General features: G+C 40.7%; 1 protein-coding gene across 2 annotated transcripts in view; it reads left to right on the plus strand.

Annotated features, from left to right (window-relative positions):
- Positions 1 to 454: 454 nt before the first annotated feature.
- Positions 455 to 24,765, plus strand: part of LOC149926128 (ATP-dependent translocase ABCB1-like) — a 69,306-nt gene continuing 44,995 nt past the window's right edge. The window contains exon 1 of one of the 2 annotated variants that reach the window (XM_090159896.1): positions 455 to 660. The gene's annotated coding sequence lies outside the window, so the exon portion shown is untranslated. Of the gene's footprint in view, positions 661 to 978; positions 999 to 24,765 lie in introns of those variants that run through there. The other variant, XM_090159898.1, reaches the window with a different exon arrangement.

Raw genomic sequence — 24,765 nt, forward strand, 5'->3', positions numbered from 1 at the left:
CGAGTTTGGGCCAATAGCTAAACTGCTAAACACTTTGGACTTGGGCCTAAGGTGGTGCCTTCGGTATTAGCCTAACCGATTATTACTATTAGATGTGAAACTTATATTTCGGCTATCCAATCTTGATAATATTTATGCGTTTAAAAATAATGGAGATCTAACTATTGATTTTGGTCAATATAACGCCATCTACGATTCTATGTATTAAAAGATATTTTCGACGCAGTGACAATGGAAGGCTACTATTATCTCGGCGCGCCGGTAAAATTATTCGTCAACACGTGCTAGCGTTAATGTAGGCCAACGACCGTCTAAAAGGAGGTTACGCGCTCTGTCGACAGATGGCGCAATAGTTTCCCTAATCTCTTCTCGAACTTCAATCCATCCTAGCGACGGCTGTATAAAGCATTGCAACACGCGATGCAACGCCATGTGTCATTCGGCTCGCGGGCGGTTTAGATAAATATCACTACGATTATAAAGTGGTCTTAAACCGGCGCTTTAGCGTCCGAATAATCATTATTATCGTCTGTGATAGCCGTTAAGCCTTTTAAATTATAATTTTGGTTCGTCTTCAGTTTTTCGATAGCCGAAGAACGATAAGAATAAAAGACATTTTATTCCGTTTGTATCTCGTCAAAACAACGCTCAGAAAAAAGGGTAAGTGTCTCCGACTTGTGAAGGTCGGCTTTAAAAAAAAAAAAAACATTTAACGTAATTTACGTCACCAGGTAAAATTTCATCAAACCATAAGAACTTAAAATTATGTTTAGATTATCATTATCAAGATTTTTATCAAATAATTGCAGAAAAATTCAACAATATAAACCAATACAGTATAACCCAGCCAGAAAAGCTGTTTTAAAAATATTTATTTGAGGCAATGCAAATGGGTTATCTTATTTACACGTTTTGAAATGTGTTTTTAAATTAATATTCATTTATCGATAAAACCAAACGTTAATGAAAAAAAGTTATCAGACAGCGATAGATTTAATGTAAGGGGCATTTTCCGTACGCGCCCCCTTGCATTATATCATTATCTTCTGATTAAACTAATCCATCGGCTTAAAACTATGGGTCTTATAACAACCCCGAAAATGTTTTTGCACGTTTTGTAGCTGTGTTTATTAAGAGCTCTGCTCTAAATTGAATCGGTTTTTTTACATTTTAAGTTTTCCCAACGGTGCTTATAAAATCCGATGCATGTTGTTTATTTATATTTGAAGATCCGAGTAACATAGGCTTAAAATAATTTGCCTTTTAAAACTGAAGTTCTACTAAAAAGAATAGATGATTGTATAAAATAAATTGAATAATAAGTAAAACAATTGACGGCTTTTAAAATTCATTTTGCGCGTGAAAATACCTCGACATGTTATGGTCAAAAAAGCACCCAAAGAAGGTTCTGTGCCCAAGACATGTACCTGTAGTGTCGCGCGCTAAAACGTCATTTCAAAATCCGTCAATTGAATATGTTGCTCTTACGTCACAAGACGCATCATTATTAGTATATTCTTCGCACGCGCGATTCGCACGCGCGCTAGAAAAACGTATATTTCTCTGGCGACTGTAAATTACAAGACTGTGACGTAGGAGCCATATCTTTATTATATTTTATAGAAACATCTATTCAAAATAGATCTTAGTTCTCCCGGGTGGATCTCCTTTTAGAACCGGTTTCGCAGTATAAACGTAAACTATAGTAATTATCACTGCGTATCATTGAATCGTTATTACAACGTAAACATAGTTAACCAACCTATACGTGGTTGGTATTCGGGGAAACGCAATATTTAAAGGTGTGATATAGCACATAGACAAGTTCCGGTTACTGACGTTGCCTCCAGAAAAACTAAATTATATGGTAATACCAAGAACGCAGGCCCGGGCGGCTAACCGGCGATCGCCGGTCAGATCGGGGCCAACTCAAATTGGGGCCAAAAAGGAAAAATTTGGCATTAATGGGAAATGGGGCCCAGACGATTGCATAGCCGGTGGGGCCAACTACTAGCCAGTCCGGCCCTGCAAGAACGTATATATGTATAAGAACGTTGAACGATCAAATTGGCGCCTGGTGCCATGATTCAATCGGATATAGAATAACTTCGCCCAAAAACCGCGTGCGGCGCGCGGTAAAGGTTAAAACCGTTTCTAGTTCAAGTGCGCGCTGCACGCTGATTTTACCCCAGGTGACCACAGGTCCCATATTTCCTATAATTTAACGTCTTTCCTTTTTTCTCCTATAATTTAATTACATTTCCTATAATACCCTATATTTTAAATCGAACGAATAAATTAAAATAGTTGATATTTTACCCTTAGAAGTCTTCATATTGTCCTAGTTTTTACAGATGCTTATTTCCAACACTGTTGGCCGATAGTTTTGGACTATTTCTATCGGTTATCAACTTTATTTTTAATGTTATTTCCCCTTCAAATAAGTTTGACAACTGTTTTCTCTTAGTGTATAATTAACTTACTCCTAATTCTTCCTTTTTTTCCTCAATTTTCTTCATATATTTTCCTCCCCCCCCCCATTTTCTTCCTATATATTTTCCTTTATTTCACTGATAAATTTCCTATAATTCCTTTAAAGGAAATAAAAATATTCTGTGGTCACCTGTAACCATAGAAACTACAAGAGGAATAGAGTAGTAGCACTCTGTAGCTTTGGCCATGGCCGCCATTGTGGGCGTGAATTTTTTATGAGTAGGAAAAAGCATGGGTGACGTAGCACTGCCATTACTCTATAGAAAGAGTCGATGAAAAGTGTTACGGGCTCGGTACGGGCAAAAGGTTATCCGTTCATTTTCGCTTGAATCTAATTGTCCTTCATTTCCAAAGCTTCTTTTTGATTGGACCAGAGATAACCGGAAATGAAGGGAGAACCTTTTGCCCGTGTCATCCTAGTAAATCACGTACAAAGGCAGGGCCTTCTATTCCTGTGGTAGTTTCTATGCTGTAACCCGGTCAGTAAAGGGTATTATCAGTAAACTGTTAGTATGAACTTCACATTTTATGTATTTGAAAACGTGGGAGAAATATTTACCAGAGGCTTATCACTTACGAAAGAAGTGGCAAACTTGGCCATTAAAATTAAATCTGAACCTTCTCTGATTTTTGTGAAAATCACAATAAACGTGATTTGAAAAATGCACCGAAGAGGTTTAAGGCGACGGGAATTTGAAAAAAAAAATCGTAATTTTTCATAAAATCTAGAGGAAGTAAATTTTTGAATTAGTGTTTTTTTTTGCAAAATTTGTACTGGTCAATGTACCACGGAGCAGGTACATGTTTCAAGCAAATAGCATTTAGTGTAAGGAGATGGATACCTCTCTCGTAACAGTATTTTATATACTTCTGATATTAGTAGACAGTTTACGCTCTTTTATTGCTCCTGTTCTAGATACGTATTCCATTTAGCAATCTCGATCAGTCCCTCTTCCAGAGCACAGCATTGCTAGATACTGAAAATCCAATTGTAGTAGCAAGGTCAGAAAATTATCGATTTCGGGAGGAAAAATGTGGCGTGCGTGACAAATTAAGTCTGGTAGAAGTATGATAAATCAAAAACACTGACGCTTGAATTAAAATGGGCCTATTTAAAAATATCGACCAAAACGAAAACCAATGTTAGAAGTTACAGTTTTAACCTGTTTTCCGGTAAATTCGAAAAAATTTCATTTTCTCCGGGCGATTTATCGAAAATATCGTGGAAATTCCCGAATGGCTGGCAACGTTGCTTGTTCCATTTTAGCTCGTCACTTCGAGCTTATCCGACTGTTGAGCTACTGGCCTAAAGATAATCAAAACGGAGGCACCGCCGCGAAATCACGCTCCAGAGTAGGTGAAAATATCCGCTTGGCTTAAGCTATCCGGAAATGCTCCGTATCCAACTTGCATTGGACACGATAAATGCGTAACTCGAAATAGGCTGTACACTACTTGGGGACAGACCTAAAGTTCTTTCGCCAGTGGCGGACTGGGTCTAATATTTTGGGCTGCCAGAAGACAAAAGGCCTCAGCTTTAACCACTATAACGCTATCATGTTTGAGGGGCCCACTTCATGAACGGTCCGTGGGGCCCACCTGGGCCACCTGCCATCGGGCAGGTTCACTCTATGGCTAGTCCGCCACTGTCTTTCGCTAAGGAGTTTGAAAATCTGGCACTTAAACACTCACTTTCGGAGCTATTATCATGTTAAATAGCTAACTTAAGGAAAATTTTCAAGCTTTTCTAAACAAGGTCTTGTTGGCGTTTAAATCGTAGAATCTAGGAGCAACTCTTAGGTTGAATCTCCGCTACAGCTAGTTGGTGAAATGATACACTTTTTTCCAGCGAGTATATCTATAATAGGAACTGCAAACTTTATTATCCATAGCGGCTGGTCAGTTCGTAGATTGCCTTGGCTAGCTAAAGAAGCCAATTGCAATCCATACTCGGGTTAAAATAGTTCATTCCACAAATTCGAGGTTATTTTGGTTTTTCTGTGAACCCTCATGGCTGTTTTGCCATCTTGCAAACTAGCCTTTATTTCTGGCACCGCTTTTAAGTCCCATCGGCAAGGACCATAAAAAGAGCAACTTGTACGTCTAGATTCTGTGTATTAGTACTTCTTAGAGACTTACTGAATCTCTTTTATTGAAGAGTCTATTGCAGTATTTCGGCAGTTCATATTAAATTCCAAGGATGGCCCATTCTTAGCAACCCTTCACCCTACTCTGTATAAGACGGTTTCTATATAAAATATGATGGTATATTGTGTTACAGGTTTGGTACTCTGATCTTCACTATAAAACTCATTATTAGTATCATGTGTAACAAAATATGCCTCTGTACGATAAAAAAATATAATGAGACCTTGTTTCACACGGAACAGACAAATAGAGGACCGAATAAAAATTATTTCTTGCGCTATTGAAAAGACAACCATGGAAATTAAATCTTGTAATAAATTGTCCGAAGCGTTTTACAAATCCGCTTCATTATCTTCAGTTCGACATCTATCAAGTTGACTACGCGTTTTTCGTCACAGAGTTAGAAGTGACGTAATTTACGTTATATTCCGCAAACAGTATTTCATTAAAGAAAATACCTTTATGGCATACTTATGAGTGACAATGTTACGTAAGTTAATATGTATTAGAGGCTTCTTATCGGTAGAAATCGTAAAATGACTCGTTGAGGAAGATGTGGTGAAATAGGATATCATTCTAACGTATTTCTGATAAATCGCGTACGGCCAATACGAAGAATTATTCGGGCGCATTCACACTACGCGGTTTTAAACTCGTTGGGCAACGTTTTATTTAGGATATTTAAATCAAGGTATAAATTAAAAACGTCAATCAGTTTTTGTTGGTAATTTGTTTGGTCGAAAAAACGATTTTTATCTGCAAATCGGCAAATGATAAGGTTTCATTGCAAAGGTAACCAATTTGCCAATTTTAAAGTTAGTTTTTATTGTAATATTTTATTATATTTTGAAGGTCGAGATCAACATTTATTTTTAAATGTCTTCCTTTTGGAGAGCCCTGTTTTATCCAAAACTTCCGGCAGTAAAATGTCTTTTCATTTTCCTATTTTGGAGGTAGAGGTAGAAGTTAAAATATCTCCTTCCCGCTAAAACAATAGTTCATTTAAAAAATAAAAAGTTGGTTTTGCCCAAATTGTTAAAACGTTGCTCTTACGTCACAAAACACAGCTTTATTGTTATATTCTTCGCACGAGCGATTTGCACTTGAAAAAGTTATATTCCTCTGGCGACTGTAGCGCGCGCTCGTAGACTTGTAAAAGTAAGACTGTGACGTAAGAGGCACATAAAAACAAGAAGGCCACGTTACTTCATAAAAAGGATTATTGAGCCACCAAGAATATGTTTATTTGTAATTAGGGAGAATGAGACGACTTTTAGCGTGGCTCTAAGTTCCTTCCCCCTATCAAAAATCAAATCGACCCAGAATATTATTGGCTGCCTAAAAGTGACCTCTTCCCACGCGATTGAAACAGACGGAAAATTCGACCATGATACACATTGATCTTTTCAACAAAGTAATAATCGGTAATTTTTTATCACATGTAAAGGTCAATATTACTGAGAGCTATAGTCATCCCAAGAAGAAAATCGCCCCCTAGCGAGGCGCTGTGAAAGGGGGCGAGCGAAGCCCGTAATGCAGTTTGGCTTGTGAATAGCTCTCAGTAAAACTTTTGCATGTGAAGAATAGGAAGTGTCACACTTATGTAACAATATTATACACTTATGGTCAAACTATTATTTAATAATATTCGCCAGTATTATTTTTATATCACCTTTTTTAAAAACAGTTTTTCGAATATTAAAAATAAAGCTCGATTTGAAAATAAAGCCCAGTTCACACTATACAACTAATTGTAAGCAAGAAAATTGTATAGTGTGAACAGAAAAAGTGGGAACAATTGTTACAATTTGTCTGTTCACACTTTACAATTTTCTTGCTTACAATTAGTTGGATACAGTTATGTGGCCCAAATAATTGTATAATGTGAACTGGGCTTGATAGAACCACTTGGTACAATTTGGAACCAAATCTAAAAAGCTAGGGTGGGCTATTTAAAATATATTGTTTCATTTTGCATCTAATGATAAGCATGTAAGACTCTTAGTGAAACCGAAACATTTGTGTGCTTACTGCTTAGCTAATGAAAATCTGGAACATGTTGGCCCCGTATGTGTATTCTTCGATTTAACGATCCAGTCGTTAATCGTAGGAAAATTTTATGACGGTCCAATACAGAGGTAACGTTTCTAAGCTCGCGTGACTGGGATGGGTAAATTCTGTTGTTCTCGTCGGTGCCGTATCGTCTCCGTTAAGCAAATTAAACGTTTACGTCTTCTAGGTATTTGTCGATCGGTTTATGGCTTGAGTAATTGGAACTCGTCTCGGATCCTAAATGTTCGATTAAATCGGGTTCACGATTGACTCGTACAATTAATGGCTTTGAAAATAGCGCAAACTGAAGTATGAAGCATACGCTTCACGAGCGAAATGCCCATCGAAACTGTCACGTGTTCAAATTTACTTTTTGTCTGATTTAAATCTCAAAATGAATAACGTAATTCGTGTTTGGCAGTCACGAGCCAAGGCTTAAGGATGATAACCCGTAAAATTACATTTAATTAAAATTAAAATGTGTCAAGAGGCATAAAACTTTAACGAAATCTACAAAATAAAAAATAAATTGAAATCAATAGAAATCCGATTTAAATAAAAAAATCAACTATCCTGGAAAATGCCAAGTGGAAATTCCTGAACATAAGCCGAATTTTTAAACTAAACAACAGTCGCGGCTGTAGGTGCGGTTCTAAGGGGGTGGACCAGTGGGCCTCATGGTTGCAGGCGCGGTTCTAGGGGGTGGAAGTGGGCCTCATGGTTGCAGGCGCGGTTCTAGGGGGTGGCAGTGGGCCTCATGGTTGCAGGCGCGGTTCTAGGGGGTGGCAGTTGGCCTCATGGTTGCAGGCGCGGTTCTAGGGGGTGGCAGTTGGCCTCATGGTTGCAGGCGCGGTTCTAGGGGGTGGAAGTGGGCCTCATGGTTGCAGGCGCGGTTCTAGGGGGTGGAAGTGGGCCTCATGGTTGCAGGCGCGGTTCTAGGGGGTGGCAGTGGGCCTCATGGTTGCAGGCGCGGTTCTAGGGGGTGGCAGTGGGCCTCATGGTTGCAGGCGCGGTTCTAGGGGGTGGAAGTGGGCCTCATGGTTGCAGGCGCGGTTCTAGGGGGTGGAAGTGGGCCTCATGGTTGCAGGCGCGGTTCTAGGGGGTGGAAGTGGGCCTCATGGTTGCAGGCGTGGTTCTAGGGGGTGGCAGTGGGCCTCATGGTTGCAGGCGTGGTTCTAGGGGGTGGAAGTGGGCCTCATGGTTGCAGGTGTGGTTCTAGGGGGTGGCAGTGGGCCTCATGGTTGCAGGCGCGGTTCTAGGGGGTGGAAGTGGGCCTCATGGTTGCAGGCGCGGTTCTAAAGGGTGGCAGTGGGCCTCATGGTTGTAGGCGCGGTTCTAGGGGGTGGCAGTGGGCCTCATGGTTGCAGGCGCGGTTCTAGGGGGTGGAAGTGGGCCTCATGGTTGCAGGCGCGGTTCTAGGGGGTGGAAGTGGGCCTCATGGTTGCAGGCGCGGTTCTAGGGGGTGGCAGTGGGCCTCATGGTTGCAGGCGCGGTTCTAGGGGGTGGCAGTGGGCCTCATGGTTGCAGGCGCGGTTCTAGGGGGTGGCAGTTGGCCTCATGGTTGCAGGGGCGGTTCTAGGGGGTGGCAGTTGGCCTCATGGTTGCAGGCGCGGTTCTAGGGGGTGGAAGTGGGCCTCATGGTTGCAGGCGCGGTTCTAGGGGGTGGAAGTGGGCCTCATGGTTGCAGGCGCGGTTCTAGGGGGTGGCAGTGGGCCTCATGGTTGCAGGCGCGGTTCTAGGGGGTGGCAGTGGGCCTCATGGTTGCAGGCGCGGTTCTAGGGGGTGGAAGTGGGCCTCATGGTTGCAGGCGCGGTTCTAGGGGGTGGAAGTGGGCCTCATGGTTGCAGGCGCGGTTCTAGGGGGTGGAAGTGGGCCTCATGGTTGCAGGCGTGGTTCTAGGGGGTGGCAGTGGGCCTCATGGTTGCAGGCGTGGTTCTAGGGGGTGGAAGTGGGCCTCATGGTTGCAGGTGTGGTTCTAGGGGGTGGCAGTGGGCCTCATGGTTGCAGGCGCGGTTCTAGGGGGTGGAAGTGGGCCTCATGGTTGCAGGCGCGGTTCTAGGGGGTGGCAGTGGGCCTCATGGTTGTAGGCGCGGTTCTAGGGGGTGGCAGTGGGCCTCATGGTTGCAGGCGCGGTTCTAGGGGGTGGAAGTGGGCCTCATGGTTGCAGGCGCGGTTCTAGGGGGTGGAAGTGGGCCTCATGGTTGCAGGCGCGGTTCTAGGGGGTGGCAGTGGGCCTCATGGTTGCAGGCGCGGTTCTAGGGGGTGGCAGTGGGCCTCATGGTTGCAGGCGCGGTTCTAGGGGGTGGCAGTGGGCCTCATGGTTGCAGGCGCGGTTCTAGGGGGTGGAAGTGGGCCTCATGGTTGCAGGCGCGGTTCTAGGGGGTGGAAGTGGGCCTCATGGTTGCAGGCGCGGTTCTAGGGGGTGGAAGTGGGCCTCATGGTTGCAGGCGTGGTTCTAGGGGGTGGCAGTGGGCCTCATGGTTGCAGGCGTGGTTCTAGGGGGTGGAAGTGGGCCTCATGGTTGCAGGTGTGGTTCTAGGGGGTGGCAGTGGGCCTCATGGTTGCAGGCGCGGTTCTAGGGGGTGGAAGTGGGCCTCATGGTTGCAGGCGCGGTTCTAGGGGGTGGCAGTGGGCCTCATGGTTGCAGGCGTGGTTCTAGGGGGTGGCAGTGGGCCTCATGGTTGCAGGCGTGGTTCTAGGGGGTGGAAGTGGGCCTCATGGTTGCAGGTGTGGTTCTAGGGGGTGGCAGTGGGCCTCATGGTTGCAGGCGCGGTTCTAGGGGGTGGAAGTGGGCCTCATGGTTGCAGGCGCGGTTCTAGGGGGTGGCAGTGGGCCTCATGGTTGTAGGCGCGGTTCTAGGGGGTGGCAGTGGGCCTCATGGTTGCAGGCGCGGTTCTAGGGGGTGGCAGTGGGCCTCATGGTTGCAGGCGCGGTTCTAGGGGGTGGCAGTGGGCCTCATGGTTGTAGGCGCGGTTCTAGGGGGTGGCAGTGGGCCTCATGGTTGCAGGCGCGGTTCTAGGGGGTGGAAGTGGGCCTCATGGTTGCAGGCGTGGTTCTAGGGGGTGGCAGTGGGCCTCATGGTTGCAGGCGTGGTTCTAGGGGGTGGAAGTGGGCCTCATGGTTGCAGGTGTGGTTCTAGGGGGTGGCAGTGGGCCTCATGGTTGCAGGCGTGGTTCTAGGGGGTGGAAGTGGGCCTCATGGTTGCAGGTGTGGTTCTAGGGGGTGGCAGTGGGCCTCATGGTTGCAGGCGCGGTTCTAGGGGGTGGAAGTGGGCCTCATGGTTGCAGGCGCGGTTCTAGGGGGTGGAAGTGGGCCTCATGGTTGCAGGCGTGGTTCTAGGGGGTGGCAGTGGGCCTCATGGTTGCAGGCGTGGTTCTAGGGGGTGGAAGTGGGCCTCATGGTTGCAGGTGTGGTTCTAGGGGGTGGCAGTGGGCCTCATGGTTGCAGGCGCGGTTCTAGGGGGTGGAAGTGGGCCTCATGGTTGCAGGCGCGGTTCTAGGGGGTGGCAGTGGGCCTCATGGTTGTAGGCGCGGTTCTAGGGGGTGGCAGTGGGCCTCATGGTTGCAGGCGCGGTTCTAGGGGGTGGAAGTGGGCCTCATGGTTGCAGGCGCGGTTCTAGGGGGTGGCAGTGGGCCTCATGGTTGTAGGCGCGGTTCTAGGGGGTGGCAGTGGGCCTCATGGTTGCAGGCGCGGTTCTAGGGGGTGGAAGTGGGCCTCATGGTTGCAGGCGCGGTTCTAGGGGGTGGAAGTGGGCCTCATGGTTGCAGGCGCGGTTCTAGGGGGTGGAAGTGGGCCTCATGGTTGCAGGCGCGGTTCTAGGGGGTGGCAGTGGGCCTCATGGTTGCAGGCGCGGTTCTAGGGGGTGGCAGTGGGCCTCATGGTTGCAGGCGCGGTTCTAGGGGGTGGAAGTGGGCCTCATGGTTGCAGGCGCGGTTCTAGGGGGTGGAAGTGGGCCTCATGGTTGCAGGCGCGGTTCTAGGGGGTGGCAGTGGGCCTCATGGTTGCAGGCGCGGTTCTAGGGGGTGGAAGTGGGCCTCATGGTTGCAGGCGCGGTTCTAGGGGGTGGCAGTGGGCCTCATGGTTGCAGGCGCGGTTCTAGGGGGTGGCAGTGGGCCTCATGGTTGCAGGCGCGGTTCTAGGGGGTGGCAGTGGGCCTCATGGTTGCAGGCGCGGTTCTAGGGGGTGGCAGTGGGCCTCATGGTTGCAGGCGCGGTTCTAGGGGGTGGCAGTGGGCCTCATGGTTGCAGGCGCGGTTCTAGGGGGTGGCAGTGGGCCTCATGGTTGCAGGCGCGGTTCTAGGGGGTGGAAGTGGGCCTCATGGTTGCAGGCGCGGTTCTAGGGGGTGGCAGTGGGCCTCATGGTTGCAGGCGCGGTTCTAGGGGGTGGCAGTGGGCCTCATGGTTGCAGGCGCGGTTCTAGGGGGTGGAAGTGGGCCTCATGGTTGCAGGCGCGGTTCTAGGGGGTGGAAGTGGGCCTCATGGTTGCAGGCGCGGTTCTAGGGGGTGGCAGTGGGCCTCATGGTTGCAGGCGCGGTTCTAGGGGGTGGCAGTGGGCCTCATGGTTGCAGGCGCGGTTCTAGGGGGCGGACCAGTGGGCCCGGGACAACCCAAAAAATTTCGTTCATTTTCTTTCAACTTGAAGAGACAGTGTCAGAATTTTTTTGGTGTGTTAGATTTTGTATGAGGTATATAAATAGATAATAAAAATAATAATGGCAAGGACGATTTTACCTAAAAAAACGGCACTATCCAACTGAAGTTTCCAAATGGAAGGGTAGGCTCCCCTGCATTCCTTGGGTGTCCATTATAGCCGGTAGATGTTTTTATTGGTTGCTACTATAGAGCGAGCCGATAGAGATTGCTTAGAGGGAAACCAAAAATAAAATAGATGGACAAAAAGCCTTATATCCTAAGCTTAATTTTGAGATTTTCAAAAATAATTTTTACCTTTATGGAGAATCGGAATTCTACATTTAATAAAATTATATAATGTGACAATGTTTTGTCTACTTCACTTAGCTGTAGATCTTAAAGGTAGAGAGTAAGTGCTGCAGTCGCGAGACCCTTTGGAATCTGAAACTTGCGTGCCAATCTCGCGTGCAAGTAAAGCACTTAAATAACTTGCGCTTGTGACGCAGATACAAACATTTCATACTTCTAATTTTTTGTTCTACTTTATTGAAACACCTATTGTTTTACGTAAAAGGAATTTAATTTTCAATAAACAGAAATCAATTCCTTATTTCCAAAACAAACGATAATGTAATAAGCTGTCGAAAAATATTGCAGGTTTTTGCTGTTTTCCGATGCACTGATATTTTAAAGTTATTGAGCGCGTGCTTTTTAATTTTGAACTTTTGAAGGGAGCACGCAAAATCACGCTAGCCACACTCCTCTCAAATATTAAGATCGCCTAAAAAACCTACACATAATGTTTTGCTCGTATTTAATCCTAACAAAAACTACAACGGTAGGAATTGGTGTTTCCATAAAATAAAAATTAGGATGTTTTTTTCACGTCACGAGCTAAAGCTTTTTAGGATTTTATTGGCACGCGCGTTTCGCACATGGACTTCCAATTTCAAAATCTTTATCGATTCAAGCGCGCGCTCTCTATCTTCAATAACTATAGCTAGTGACGTGACCTCCCGTATTTTATAGAAACACCTATTGGGTAGGAAATCTTGTAAATTTTTCTATCTTCACAACAAACTTTGACGTCAACAATGGGTAAGATTACCGCGAAGTGATTGACATATACATGTTTGAAAGTTAATTTTCATAACTAAATATTTGTTTTAAGTGCTGTAACATATAGATTTTAGAATTTTGGACATAAAAATCTATCTTATGATGCACCCTAAATCACAAATTTCGAAATATGTCCAAGCTGACACTCTCTCTCTAAAGGTTTGTGGGCACGATGTTACGACTGTAAATGAATATTTGCTTCACCAAATATTTATTTAGAAATGGCCGAGTGAGAACCACTGAATTAAAAACCATAAACCCACTCCTCGCGGTTCACTCCCCGATGAGAGTGACACAAGATTGGTACAGAAATACACAGGTGCCTACTTTTACCTACAGTTGAAGCTAAGGGTTTGTATTTCTAATAATTGTAACCAGGAATCCATACCTCTACTTGGAATGCTAATCGCGGCAGATTTTCGACGGTTTTTTTGACGTCACTATGTTAATTTAACAAACAACAACGTGTGAGTGCGCGCAGAGGGTATTTTTTCTGTCTTAGGCGGGGCCAAAGCCATCAGAGTGATCTTACCATACGCGATACGCCAGGATAAGCATTCCAAGTAGAGGTATGGATTCCTGTTGCAACGTATTATTTCATCATCACTGTTTGAACGAAAAGACTCAGCGCTGAGCTCAAAGGTCAGCGGTTTTTTACTGAACAGGTTTTTTGACTTCCGGTTTTGACGTCACGTTGCCCGCCCGTTGAGTAACGAAGTCATCGGCTGTAAGAGCAGGTTTTTCCGTTGCTCAACGGTCACGTGACGTCGCAGCACGGAGTAAGGCTAGCTGCAGACGCCGCAACCATGGACTAATTAACAACAGGGACGGTCCAGATCTATAACATTTCCCTATAAAGACCCCCAAAAAAAGTGTTAACGCGTTCAGCAGCGTTGCCAGGCAATTTTTTTATCCTGGTGATTCAAACGTCATAAACTGGAAACTGATTTTTGAAATTTCGCCATCTGTCGGGAAACTTTTTTAACGGTTTAGCGGTTGCGATTTGAATTTTCAGATTGTTGTTTACAAAGGAAGCTCCAAACGTGTTTCATAACCATCCATGTTATAACGTTAAATAAGTATAATTATTGCTATTATTTTAGTATCATTGGTATTGTTAAATGTTTCCACCACCGATTCTAAGATATCTTCTAAATTATTAAGCCATGGTACAATCATTTATATTTATGAATAATATTATATTATATTATGATAATAATAATTATCGTAACAAATTTGGGGATTGCTTCCAGACGATAAGCAGAATATTTTACTATAAGTATGATCGGAAAAGCTCGACATTCTAATGTTTTACGACGATTAATTTAATCTCGTGGTTCAACTTTTAAATTCCAAGCATTCCAAGGAAGCTTCTTCTTTCCCTATTTTACTCCCCCCGCCTATTTTGAATCACCAGACTATACAAGCATTTCCTGTTATACCCGCGAGTACCGCTAGAGTGCGTCGACGCTTGTTCTTTTTTACTTTTTCCCATGCCGGACCGTCCCTGTTGTTAATTAGTCCATGCCGCAACAGACGATATTTTACAAAATTTACAACAAGCGTAAAAAGCGTCCAACAAGATCCTACGTCAGGTTAGCAACGGTAGCAACGAAAATAATTTTTCAGATACTTCGTTGAGAGTTACTGAACGCAACCTATATGACCATTAAAAGAAACACGAGATTTTATCCGCGGCTAAAGCCAGAGCCGAAAAGGCTGAATTAAGGAATCCAAATTCGATCAAATATAAAACTCAAGGCGATCACGGAAAAGTGTTCATAAGACAAGAAACGCAAAAGCTCTGGCATTGATTTAGAAACTAACTGGAAAACGACTTTGTTCGAAGTCCTCGGCAATGTTTTTGGTAAAATGGAAAACCGTTTTACAGAAAACACGGGCTTGCTTGATATGGTGCTAAAGCCTGTGTCCCTAATTCCGAAAACTTGATGAATAACCAATTTAGTAATTAAGTACCCGTATATTGAAAAAGCAACCAATCAAGATCTTATGACTAAACAATGCAAGTTGACTCAAGAACTTTACATGGGCGACCAAATTTCTTTAGAATCCAATAAAACTCAATCGGGGATATTTTAAATTTACTTAAAAATTAAAAATAGAGCGTTCTATAAAATCGGCCCAAAACCGGCCAAACGTTTCATACAGACTATAGAGCTAGTTCAGCAGGACTAACAACTTTTGTTATTCTTTGGTTTAAGAGAATTCGGCTTATGTCCTGTCTTTATATGAATATTTTAGAGACGTACCTTTTAGGAGTTGTAGGAGGGACCCTAGGTGTTGAAGTATGTTTGGGGTTAAGAATATTTTCATGATCTAAGTTTCTTTTTAAACCCGTGGATTTTGGACTAGTATTTTGCTTATTTGCCATCATACATTTATGTCAAAAATCATTTAAGATAAGAAAAACGGCGCGGAAAGCCGGAAATTAGTGAAGCCTAGGCTAGCAACTACGCTACTCCTAAAAATTGACTGCTCTCAATTTCTTACAGGTTTGTCAGATAAGTATTTTTCTCTCACACGAAAAACCGACCAAACCTTCACCTCCTCCGAACTCAAAAGGGGGAAAGCACACTAAAATGATTTTACAGAACGCTCTATTGGTGTATGATTTATAAAAATTAGAGAACCCGGTCACAGATAAAAAAAGAAGGGCCCAACCAGAAAACAATTTCTGGAACCGCTCCTGCAAGGTTGCTTATTCTTCTGAAGTAGCGATGTATAGTCTTTGTCTTCGGCCGGTTTAACTATGATTTTACAGATGTCTATTGGAAATTCAAAAATCAAAAGGTCAATGCATTGGTGAAGTTGATACAAACTGGTATACGCATTTCGGGAACGACATAAAACTTTCGCCCACGAAGAAATATAACTTTTCCTGGAAAATATAATGGCGAATCTACCTATTATGGCATCTTGAGAATATATACATACTAAACTAGCGCATAATTTCGTACATGTAAAAATAAACCAGGTACAGGAATTTGATTGAGGTAAATTTGGTAAAATTTCGTGGTACATCAGTAGCGTAGTTAGATATTCGTCTGGGGGGTCAGAACATATAAAATGTCAGAGGTACACTTGAGGTTAAAAAGGTAATAGTGGGTGAAATGTTGGCTCGCGTGACATTAATGATATGCCACCACTCTCCTGCGCAGTGTAACCCGGCCCCCTGAATTAACAGTCTTGTTCCATTATATGACCTATATGTTTATCGTCTTTGATTAATATGGTACTTACAATACGATCATTGTAAATACTATGTATTTTTTAAATTTAATTAATATCCTTATAATCAGCTAACACATTTAACTTCAAAAAAATCACGGTAAGCCTCATGAAATTAAACAAATTCTTCAAATGTAACAGGCAATTTAAAGAGGTAAAAGCTTTTAATGTTGATGTTTAGCGCACGGTATCCGTTAGCGTTTGCGTTATGTACTAAATTATTGGACAAAAACGAAAGAAGATCTTGTCTGGAATTTATTGGTCAGTTGTGTTAATTTAGCACTTTGATACAATTTTTTACCGGCGAAAATAACTCTATGCTCACCCTAGCGTTAGTGTTGATTTGTGGTGGTCAGGTCGAAATAGCATGCATTCGGTTTTTCACACAATCCTCAGGGACTGGTGACATACTAAGATCACGTACAGTGTTGACCGCCGATACCACCGCCGAATCTAACATAACGCTTCTACCATCAGGTTTAGAGGGGTCATTGATATGACAATCTATAGAAAAATCAGATTTTCATTAGTCCTATATTCATTTTCCCACTAGGGAGCCCTTAAGTTAGTAATTTTCCCATTTAATAATTTCAGTAGATTTTCGAGTTGAATTGTACAGAACCTTTTTCAATTAAGACCGACTTGTTTGAAAATCATTTCTGAACTACTTATTCGGTTGCATTAAGAAATTTTAATTTTAAGTGAGATTTCTGGCCAATTCGCGGGAACCAACATTCAACTTAAGCACTTTCGTGATATTTGAATTCCGCCTAATTGATACGGATGCCATCTACATGTAACCCCAAAGAACATTAGCGTTTCACTACATTATTTACAAAACGAGGTAACTCAAAGAAATTCGGTTTGTCTAAAAATTACTTGAAAATAAGGTGTTCGCGTTTCGCTACCTAATATCCAAAACTTAATAACTCGAAAAATTCATGTTTGATAAATTTCCTCTTGGGTTTATTAAGTTAATGTACAAGATGATTGTTCAAATTTAAATTTAATATTTAAAATATAGTTAGAACATCGGGGAGATTGTGTGTACTTAAATGTCCGTGACATCTTGTTGTACCAGATTTTATTTATATTTCGTCCACAATTTACCTTCTATTTCAAGTAATACAATGTTAATAATATTTAAATTATGAGGTCGTTGTGTCTGCGACGTTCTTGCTGAGAAAATATTTGTAGGTTAACCTTCCTCCTCACGAAGGAGGTTCAACGAGATTACTACCCACTTTTTACAATCCCGTAGTTTTTAATCAGAATCCTTTAATCCAAAAACTTCAATAGCACAGGCGAAACCAATGTTGAATTCTTCTGTGGAACTTTTCATCTCTGTGTAAAATATTGCAATTTCCGCAACCAATTTTACTTAAATTTCGCAAAAATATTTAATCTCAATTTCACCATACAAATCTTAAGGGAGTTTTCCCCTCGTTTTCAACGTCCCTGCATCAGAAATGGCGAAGTTAATAAAAATTCATTGAATATTCGTTTAGCATTTTTTGTTTGTTAGCAATTTGCTCTTAACCCGATATCATTGAACTCTTTCGAGCCACAAAGATATCGATTATTGGAACGTTGATTATTTATTCCCGCCGGAATTTTGGTAATGGGTGTACAGTCGTTCCAGTCATTAGGCCCAAATTGACTGCGAAAGTATCGAGAACAATCATTTTAGCTTTAACGAACATAATCGGAGATTCCATTTTCTCGTGCACGAATTTGAACCCATCCTTCCCCACACTCCAAAACTGGTCTATTTCGTGAAAGTGACAAGAGGGGACCACTTGACGGATCAGACTTTTCTGCAATAGATATACGAATCAAACATGAATGAAAAGGAAGAAGAGTCCGAGCAGTCACAGAGAAAATCGCTCTGTTCTCGGTACAATTTCAAGATCATGCTTTCCTTGATTTAAATATGTACATTTTATTTTAATGTAATCTCTATTTAATTTTTTTAATACAATTTGGTCTGTGCTACTATGAGTTGCTGAGTCTGTAAATAATTTATTTCATTATTATTTTTTTATGTATATATTGTTTTTTTTTTGTATATTCATTATTGTAATATGTATCCTTTATAAACAGCCCCTAATTTTAAAATATATCCGAGCAAAATATCCATCCCAAATTTTCCTCAACTTAAGTTTCTCTATTTCTGTCCCTTTACCGCAACAAACGTAAAAATCCTTCTCAGTAGGCCAGCCTCACTGGCTACTCCCTTAATCCCCCTGCTAATCCCTAAAACTTTCCGTACTGAATGTTTTGCATGATACGGCAGAATTCTCGCCCGGACTTAATTGAAAGGTTCAGCTCTACTAATTTAGCAAAGTCAAATAAAGATTTCTTATATTTTTCAAGATGTGTTTTATTCTAAACTTAGGAGATAGTTATTCTAAGGTATCACTTAAATTTTTCAGTCAGTCTCGAAAATAGCCGAAATATAGCTCTCCCAGCGAAACCAAATTAAAATAGTTAGAGGCGTGGAAAACCAAAAAATTGTGAAAGTCCTCTTTAGATACATATTCTTCAGAGTCGATAAATTTCCGCGCCAATTGACTTCTATGGCGAACACATTTTTCCAAAAGCGAGGGAACTCAAAATCTCTTCGCTCCAAACAATTATCGCCCGTTTCATTGGTCGTTTTACTCAGAAGGGAAAAGTTTTGCAAATACGTTAATTAGATTTCAGAAAGTTCTTGAATAGTTTTCGTCTCAAAATATATTGGTTTTGCTTCACAACTTGTAGTGTCGAAATTGCGCAAAGAAAGTTAAGGAGACCCCATCACGTAGAATATCACTGAAAAAATTATAAGATACCGAAATAAATAATTATATAATATAATTATATAAAAAATAATTGTGGTGGAATAATATGATGGAAATGAAAACAAATATTATTATAAATAAAATAAATTTTATTATTGTAGTGTTGAATATCTGCTGCCAACGGGGTGACTTTGAGGGCCCTTACTAAGTGCATTTCACCCCAACCGCTGTTCTACACGTGCGCCAACTTGAAATAGGTTGATACCCATCACAGATCTTCAATGGAACATAAAATTCTGATCGCGTGATCTCAGATTCCTCTAGCATAGATGCCTAAATGAGCGATCTTAACTGATGATCTCGACCTTCAAAAAGGTGATCTTTAAGATAGCAAACTTGTTTATCCCTGCTCTAGCAAATATAAAAAGCTATAAGTTTAATAAAGCTTCTGTAAGACGCAAAATTAAATCGGTTCAATACTGCGTTTAAAATTAACTATGGTTTTCAGTGTTAGTTTATTCAATGTAGTTGACACGAGCCGAACCTAACAACTATAGTATTCTTCAAGATGGCCTTCTGGTTTTGGTTTACTACAGCAAAGTACGCGACGCACAATGATAAGTTTAAACTGCAGTACTATGGGTCTTTTATCATTGCTGTATAGCCCAATCATTTTCCATACTCGTGTACCCTGAAAAGGTAGCAAACGAGTGCTTTCTAGGTCATAACTACCTTCTTCGCGCCGATTCCCTTCTAGTTTTGCAAAAAGTAACTTGACCACCTGTTTTCATCCTACGATGACCGAAATAAGCTAGTGGGTCATGTGGTTTATCGTTTTATCGATTTGAAAGGAAGGGAACGATTTGGTCAATTACATGCACTGACTTATCAGTATAAGTATGGAAGAAGTAGATGTTAGAAAGCCTGTTACAACCACCATTTAAAGCTTTAATTTGATGGATCGTTAGGTATGCAAATGTCTCTGTCAGAATAACGTTATTAGCGTAAAAGAGATCGTTATTTTGTAGCAGTAAACATTCGACCTTGATATGGCGGTAGGCAGATCCAGGGTGTAGTCCGTTTGTCGTGTAGAAAATGGGCGTTTCTCGGGCACACAAATCGATAGACGTGTAAAGGTCGGAATGATGCGACCCAGATAAAAATACTTGGGAGAAGAGACCACCGGAAGAGCAGCGTGCTGTCCGGAATATGATCGAAATGAGGAGGGTCTTTCGAGTTGTTTATAGGTTGCAGAAATGAATAACATTGCGTACAGAATGTATTCCCATCTGACTATCTCTGGTAATGGATTATATTATATCTGAGGTATATTATGTTTATCTTTAAGAGACTATTAAAGGGAAAAGGGTGCTACAAATTTTAATTTAATTTAAATCCCCATTTCACACTCAGCCCTATATGCACTACTGTAGGATTTTTCCCCTGTTTTTCGCATTGAGTTGCTTAGCTAAATCTTCTTTCAACGAAACATTCGCCACAGAGCTCGGAGAAACACGTTTGAATTTGGCATAACGCGTTGGGAATATAAAACACCTATAGGCTTTTCACACTGAATGTCAATCAACAGCGTTCCCCAACGGCCAAAGTTGAAACAACTATAGTTAAATAATTTTAGTTGAACATATACCGTGGCAAGTATGAAACGGCGATATAACCAATCAATTGTCCTTTACCGCGCGTATTATTACAACATAATTGTAAAAATTACGCTGCGTTGAGATAGTGACTAATTTACCCGAGATAATAACCACTTTCTGAAAATCTATACACCGATTACAGCCATACAGAAATGAGAACTCTAAATTTAATAATGCCAATAAAAATACGAAAGAGCAACGCCCGCTCAGCGTATAGTATTTAATTTCAAAACTACATATACGTGAATATAAAACAACTAGAATTTTTTCTTTACACAGAAGCCATCGCCATACAGCGACGATGGTTTTTATTCACTGATTTCGTCAGATATTTCGCGATATGTCATATATTTCGTGATTTCGTCAGATATTTAATGATTTAGTCAGATATTTCGCGATTACGTCAGATATTTCGCGATTACGTCAGATATTTCGCGATTTCGTCAGATATTTCGCGATATGTCAGATATTTCGCGATATGTCAGATATTTCGCGATATGTCAGATATTTCGCGATATGTCAGATATTTCGCGATATGTCAAATATTTCGCGATTACGTCAGATATTTCGCGATATGTCAGATATTTCGCGATTTCGTCAGATATTTCGCGATATGTCAGATATTTCGCGATTTCGTCAGATATTTCGCGATTTCGTCAGTTGGAAATTAGATTTTTCAAACCAGCCCTCGGGAACCAATATCTCTTAAATTGCCAAAGAGTAGTTTTGAATTAGAGGATGGGACAGCAGAATTAAGTATTTTAAGACGAGGGAAAGTATGTTAAAGTCACGTGATGGAAGGGGAGGAAGTAAAAAAGTTATCCTTGGGACCAGTACCAATTTCCTACTAGGAAATTTCGTATTCTTAAACTGGTCTAGGGGAATCCCTAGTTATTGATTAAATAATTTTGCCTAAGAAACAAAGTATATTTGGAATGAGCGAATCAAACTCTGAGGCTTCAAAGGACCTATCCTCCACCGGTGACATTTTTACTTAAAGCAACTTGTAGAATGACAACAGGTTTAGTCGACTTCAAACCAAGTCGTTAGGCTTAATACAAGCTCTATTCTATGCCACGGGTGTAGAAATTAAATCTAATTTGTTCGTTATTAAAAATCACCGCAAATAATTTCAAACATCAATCGTGCGGTAGTTAAAGAATTTCTTTAGAAGGACTAGTATCTTCGCTAGATCACTAAAGACCTTTTCACACTAGCCAAATTTTCAAATCAAACTGCTGAGTCAGCAAAAATGGATCAGTTATCCATTTTTTCTCGCGTACTTTTTTGGTGGATCAACTCATCGAACTTTTATTCACACGAACTAGTTGACTAGTTGGGTCAAAAGGTTGGTTCGTGTGATAGATTTTCGGAATAAACTGAACTATTTTATATTTTTCTCGTTCATTGGATGATGGTTTATTTAAAATTATCTAATGAAATTTTCGATAATTTTATCGCGCCTAATTTGTGACATCATTGACTATGGTTCTGTCTAAATTTTTCCCACTGCATATGGTAGATTATACCAAGATGATTCTTGTAAAATCCTTGCTAGATAATATTTCGATGTCAATTTAGCGCGCGTTTAAAGAATAAGCCTGAGCGCGTGTTTTAAAACCATGTAAGCACCCGCGTACAAAATTAAGTGTAGAATCCCACAATTCTATATGAGATTTTTCGGATTTGAATTTGACCACTGAATCTTAGCATCTGCATTTTGTTTCCAAGCCTAAACTCTATATTGGGGATAGTGGCTAATGAGAATTAACGTGTAGTCAATGACGCCAATCACCACGCTAAAATTCAAATTGTTTTGGCGTTCTACTATTTATTTCTAATTAACTTCGAAGCGGAAAGTACCGAAATTTTATATTTATTTACTTTAAACGTAAGCGCTTCGTTTAATAACAAAATAAAAGCGGTAATGAATAATTATTCGTAGCACAAATGCTGGCGTTTATCACTCAAACACAGAAATTGGTATAGGGACAGTGAGGGTTTGATATTTCGCTTCAATAGACGCATTCACATATTGCCTACAGGGAAATATGTAAAAAGGGGCGAAATACAACCCGAGGTACCTTCCTATTTAATAATGTTTGAGGTAGATGGCGACACTATAAAGTTTATGAAAAATAAACTTTTTTTAAAAAGTTATTATATTATTACTAAATTATAGTATTTTAAATTCTTATTAAAAATATATAATTTTTGTAAATTAAATTAACAATTAATTTTAACAGTAGTTAACACTCTCCGCCATAGATGGCATTATAATACAATTTTAAACTATCCAATCAGGGAAGATAATTTTGTATTTTAAATCTCGACAAAACCGTTTTCCACTGAAAACTGAAATCTTTCAACCAATCGTTGAAAATAAAAATTATGACGTCATGTTGCTATCAGAGCGCCATCTACTAACAAATAACGCCATCACCACGTTACCTCGGATGAATTTTACCCCTTTAAAGTCGTCTTTGCCCATGAATAATATTAAATCGATCTATTGGAGCACCTGTTGACCTTCTTTTAACCTTCATTGAAATTTGCATATCCTATATTTGAGAAGGTTTATATTAAAGTCCTATATTATCCTATATAATCAATTTTTGTGACTTGTATAATTTCCCAAAAAATAATAAATTTTTTCCTATAAGGAATTATCAAATAATGCGCTCTGTAGAAGACGACGGCGTCGGCTACACTATACGTAAAAGTAATACGTACGATTTCTTGGTTGACTGTGTGTAAAAACTAAAATCGAATGACTCGAATCTCTTCCAAACATACACACGGTTAAGTAGGCCTAGGTCTTAAGTACGTATTTATCGTTCGCCGCCAGTTGAAAGATCCGAGATTCTTTGTCACTTAAAAGATCCACGTTGCTCTTGAACTTTCAAATGATACGTTCAATTTAGAACTATATATTATCCCTAAAGATGTATAAGGTTTTCTATGTCAACGTTGTAGAAGTACATCTCTATAAAGTTAACCCAATATTTTCAATCCGTCTCTTCAATTTAAGTTGACATTTCGTTTTGGGTACTTTATTTCTGTAAAAATAGAATTTTTTTCTATAAAGACCTTTTTTTTATACAGAACTAACAAGAAAGAATTGCTATTAAACCTTGAAATTTTATTTCGGTCATTCGAATAAATTTTGTTTACAAATTATGGAATTTTTCGAAAATAATAAAAAGCTAAACATAAACCACACAAAAATGCGCCGCGTATTTCACATACATGAGAGGTTGATAGTGAAGTCAGGGTTATTCGACTTTTAGAAGGCTGAACCAGTAATCTTGGATTAATAATAGTGTTACCTGGATCACGGCCAACCCATTCGCCGAAATTCCATGAACAATTATTTTCCTGGCGTCGAAAATTATTATTAGAATAATTTTTATATTGGCTTCAATGCAAAAACTATTCTAATAATAATTTTCGACGCCGGGAGATTTTTTGGTTCGTAGGTTAACAAAGAAACTTCAACGAATGGGTTGCGTGAGTGTCAAAGTTGGCCGTGCCTGAATATATCACTTCGACATTTTCCCGACCACCAATAGCTTTTACGACCCCCGGAAAATATTTAAGAATAATAAAGAATTTTCACTTCAAGCTTAAAGAATTTTCACTTCAAGCTTATAGAATTTTCACTTCAAGATTAAAGAATGACCACTTCAAGCTTAAAGAATGACCACTTCAAGCTTAAAGAATGACCACTTCAAGCTTAAAGAATGACCACTTCAAGCTTAAAGAATGACCACTTCAAGCTTAAAGAATGACCACTTCAAGCTTAAAGAATGACCACTTCAAGCTTAAAGAATGACCACTTCAAGCTTAAAGAATGACCACTTCAAGCTTAAAGAATGACCACTTGAAGCTTAAAGAATTTTCACTTCAAGCTTAAAGAATTTTCGCTTAAAGAATTTTCACTTCAAGCTTAAAGAATTTTCACTTCAAGCTTAAATAATTTTCACTTCAAGCTTATAGAATTTTCACTTCAAGCTTAAAGAATTTTCACTTCAAGCTTAAAGAATTTTCACTTCAAGCTTAAAGAATTTTCACTTCAAGCTTAAAGAATTTTCGCTTAAAGAATTTTCACTTCAAGCTTAAAGAATTTTCACTTCAAGCTTAAAGAATTTTCACTTCAAGCTTAAAGAATTTTCACTTCAAGCTTAAAGAATTTTCACTTCAAGCTTAAAGAATTTTCACTTCAAGCTTAAAGAATTTTCACTTCAAGCTTATAGAATTTTCACAACCAGAGAAACTCGGATTTTGTATACACATCAGCTACATTTAATTTAGACGGTACGTATCTGATATTAAAAAAACCCTCATCTAACTTCTCACGTACAAAATGATATCGCACAATACGCGGGATGGTTTTTTGTCGAATTTGTCCAATATTTCCTTCAGTTTATCGTTGGACTCGGGGTAGGTTTTAGCGCATATATTGCAGCGTTCGTGTATTGAAGGCGGCCTATCTCCAAAAATTTTATAACCCACGTACATAAAGTACTCATGCACCCCATGTCGCACACATGTCCCCTTCTTGAATTTCTTCAAGAACTTATGGTCACCGACCAACTCCGTCACTTCGTTTCAGTCTGGCATAACGCGCAT

This window comes from Leiobunum rupestre, chromosome 10 (assembly GCF_980474605.1).
Source record: "Leiobunum rupestre chromosome 10, qqLeiRupe1.1.hap1, whole genome shotgun sequence".
NCBI lineage: Eukaryota > Metazoa > Arthropoda > Arachnida > Opiliones > Sclerosomatidae > Leiobunum > Leiobunum rupestre.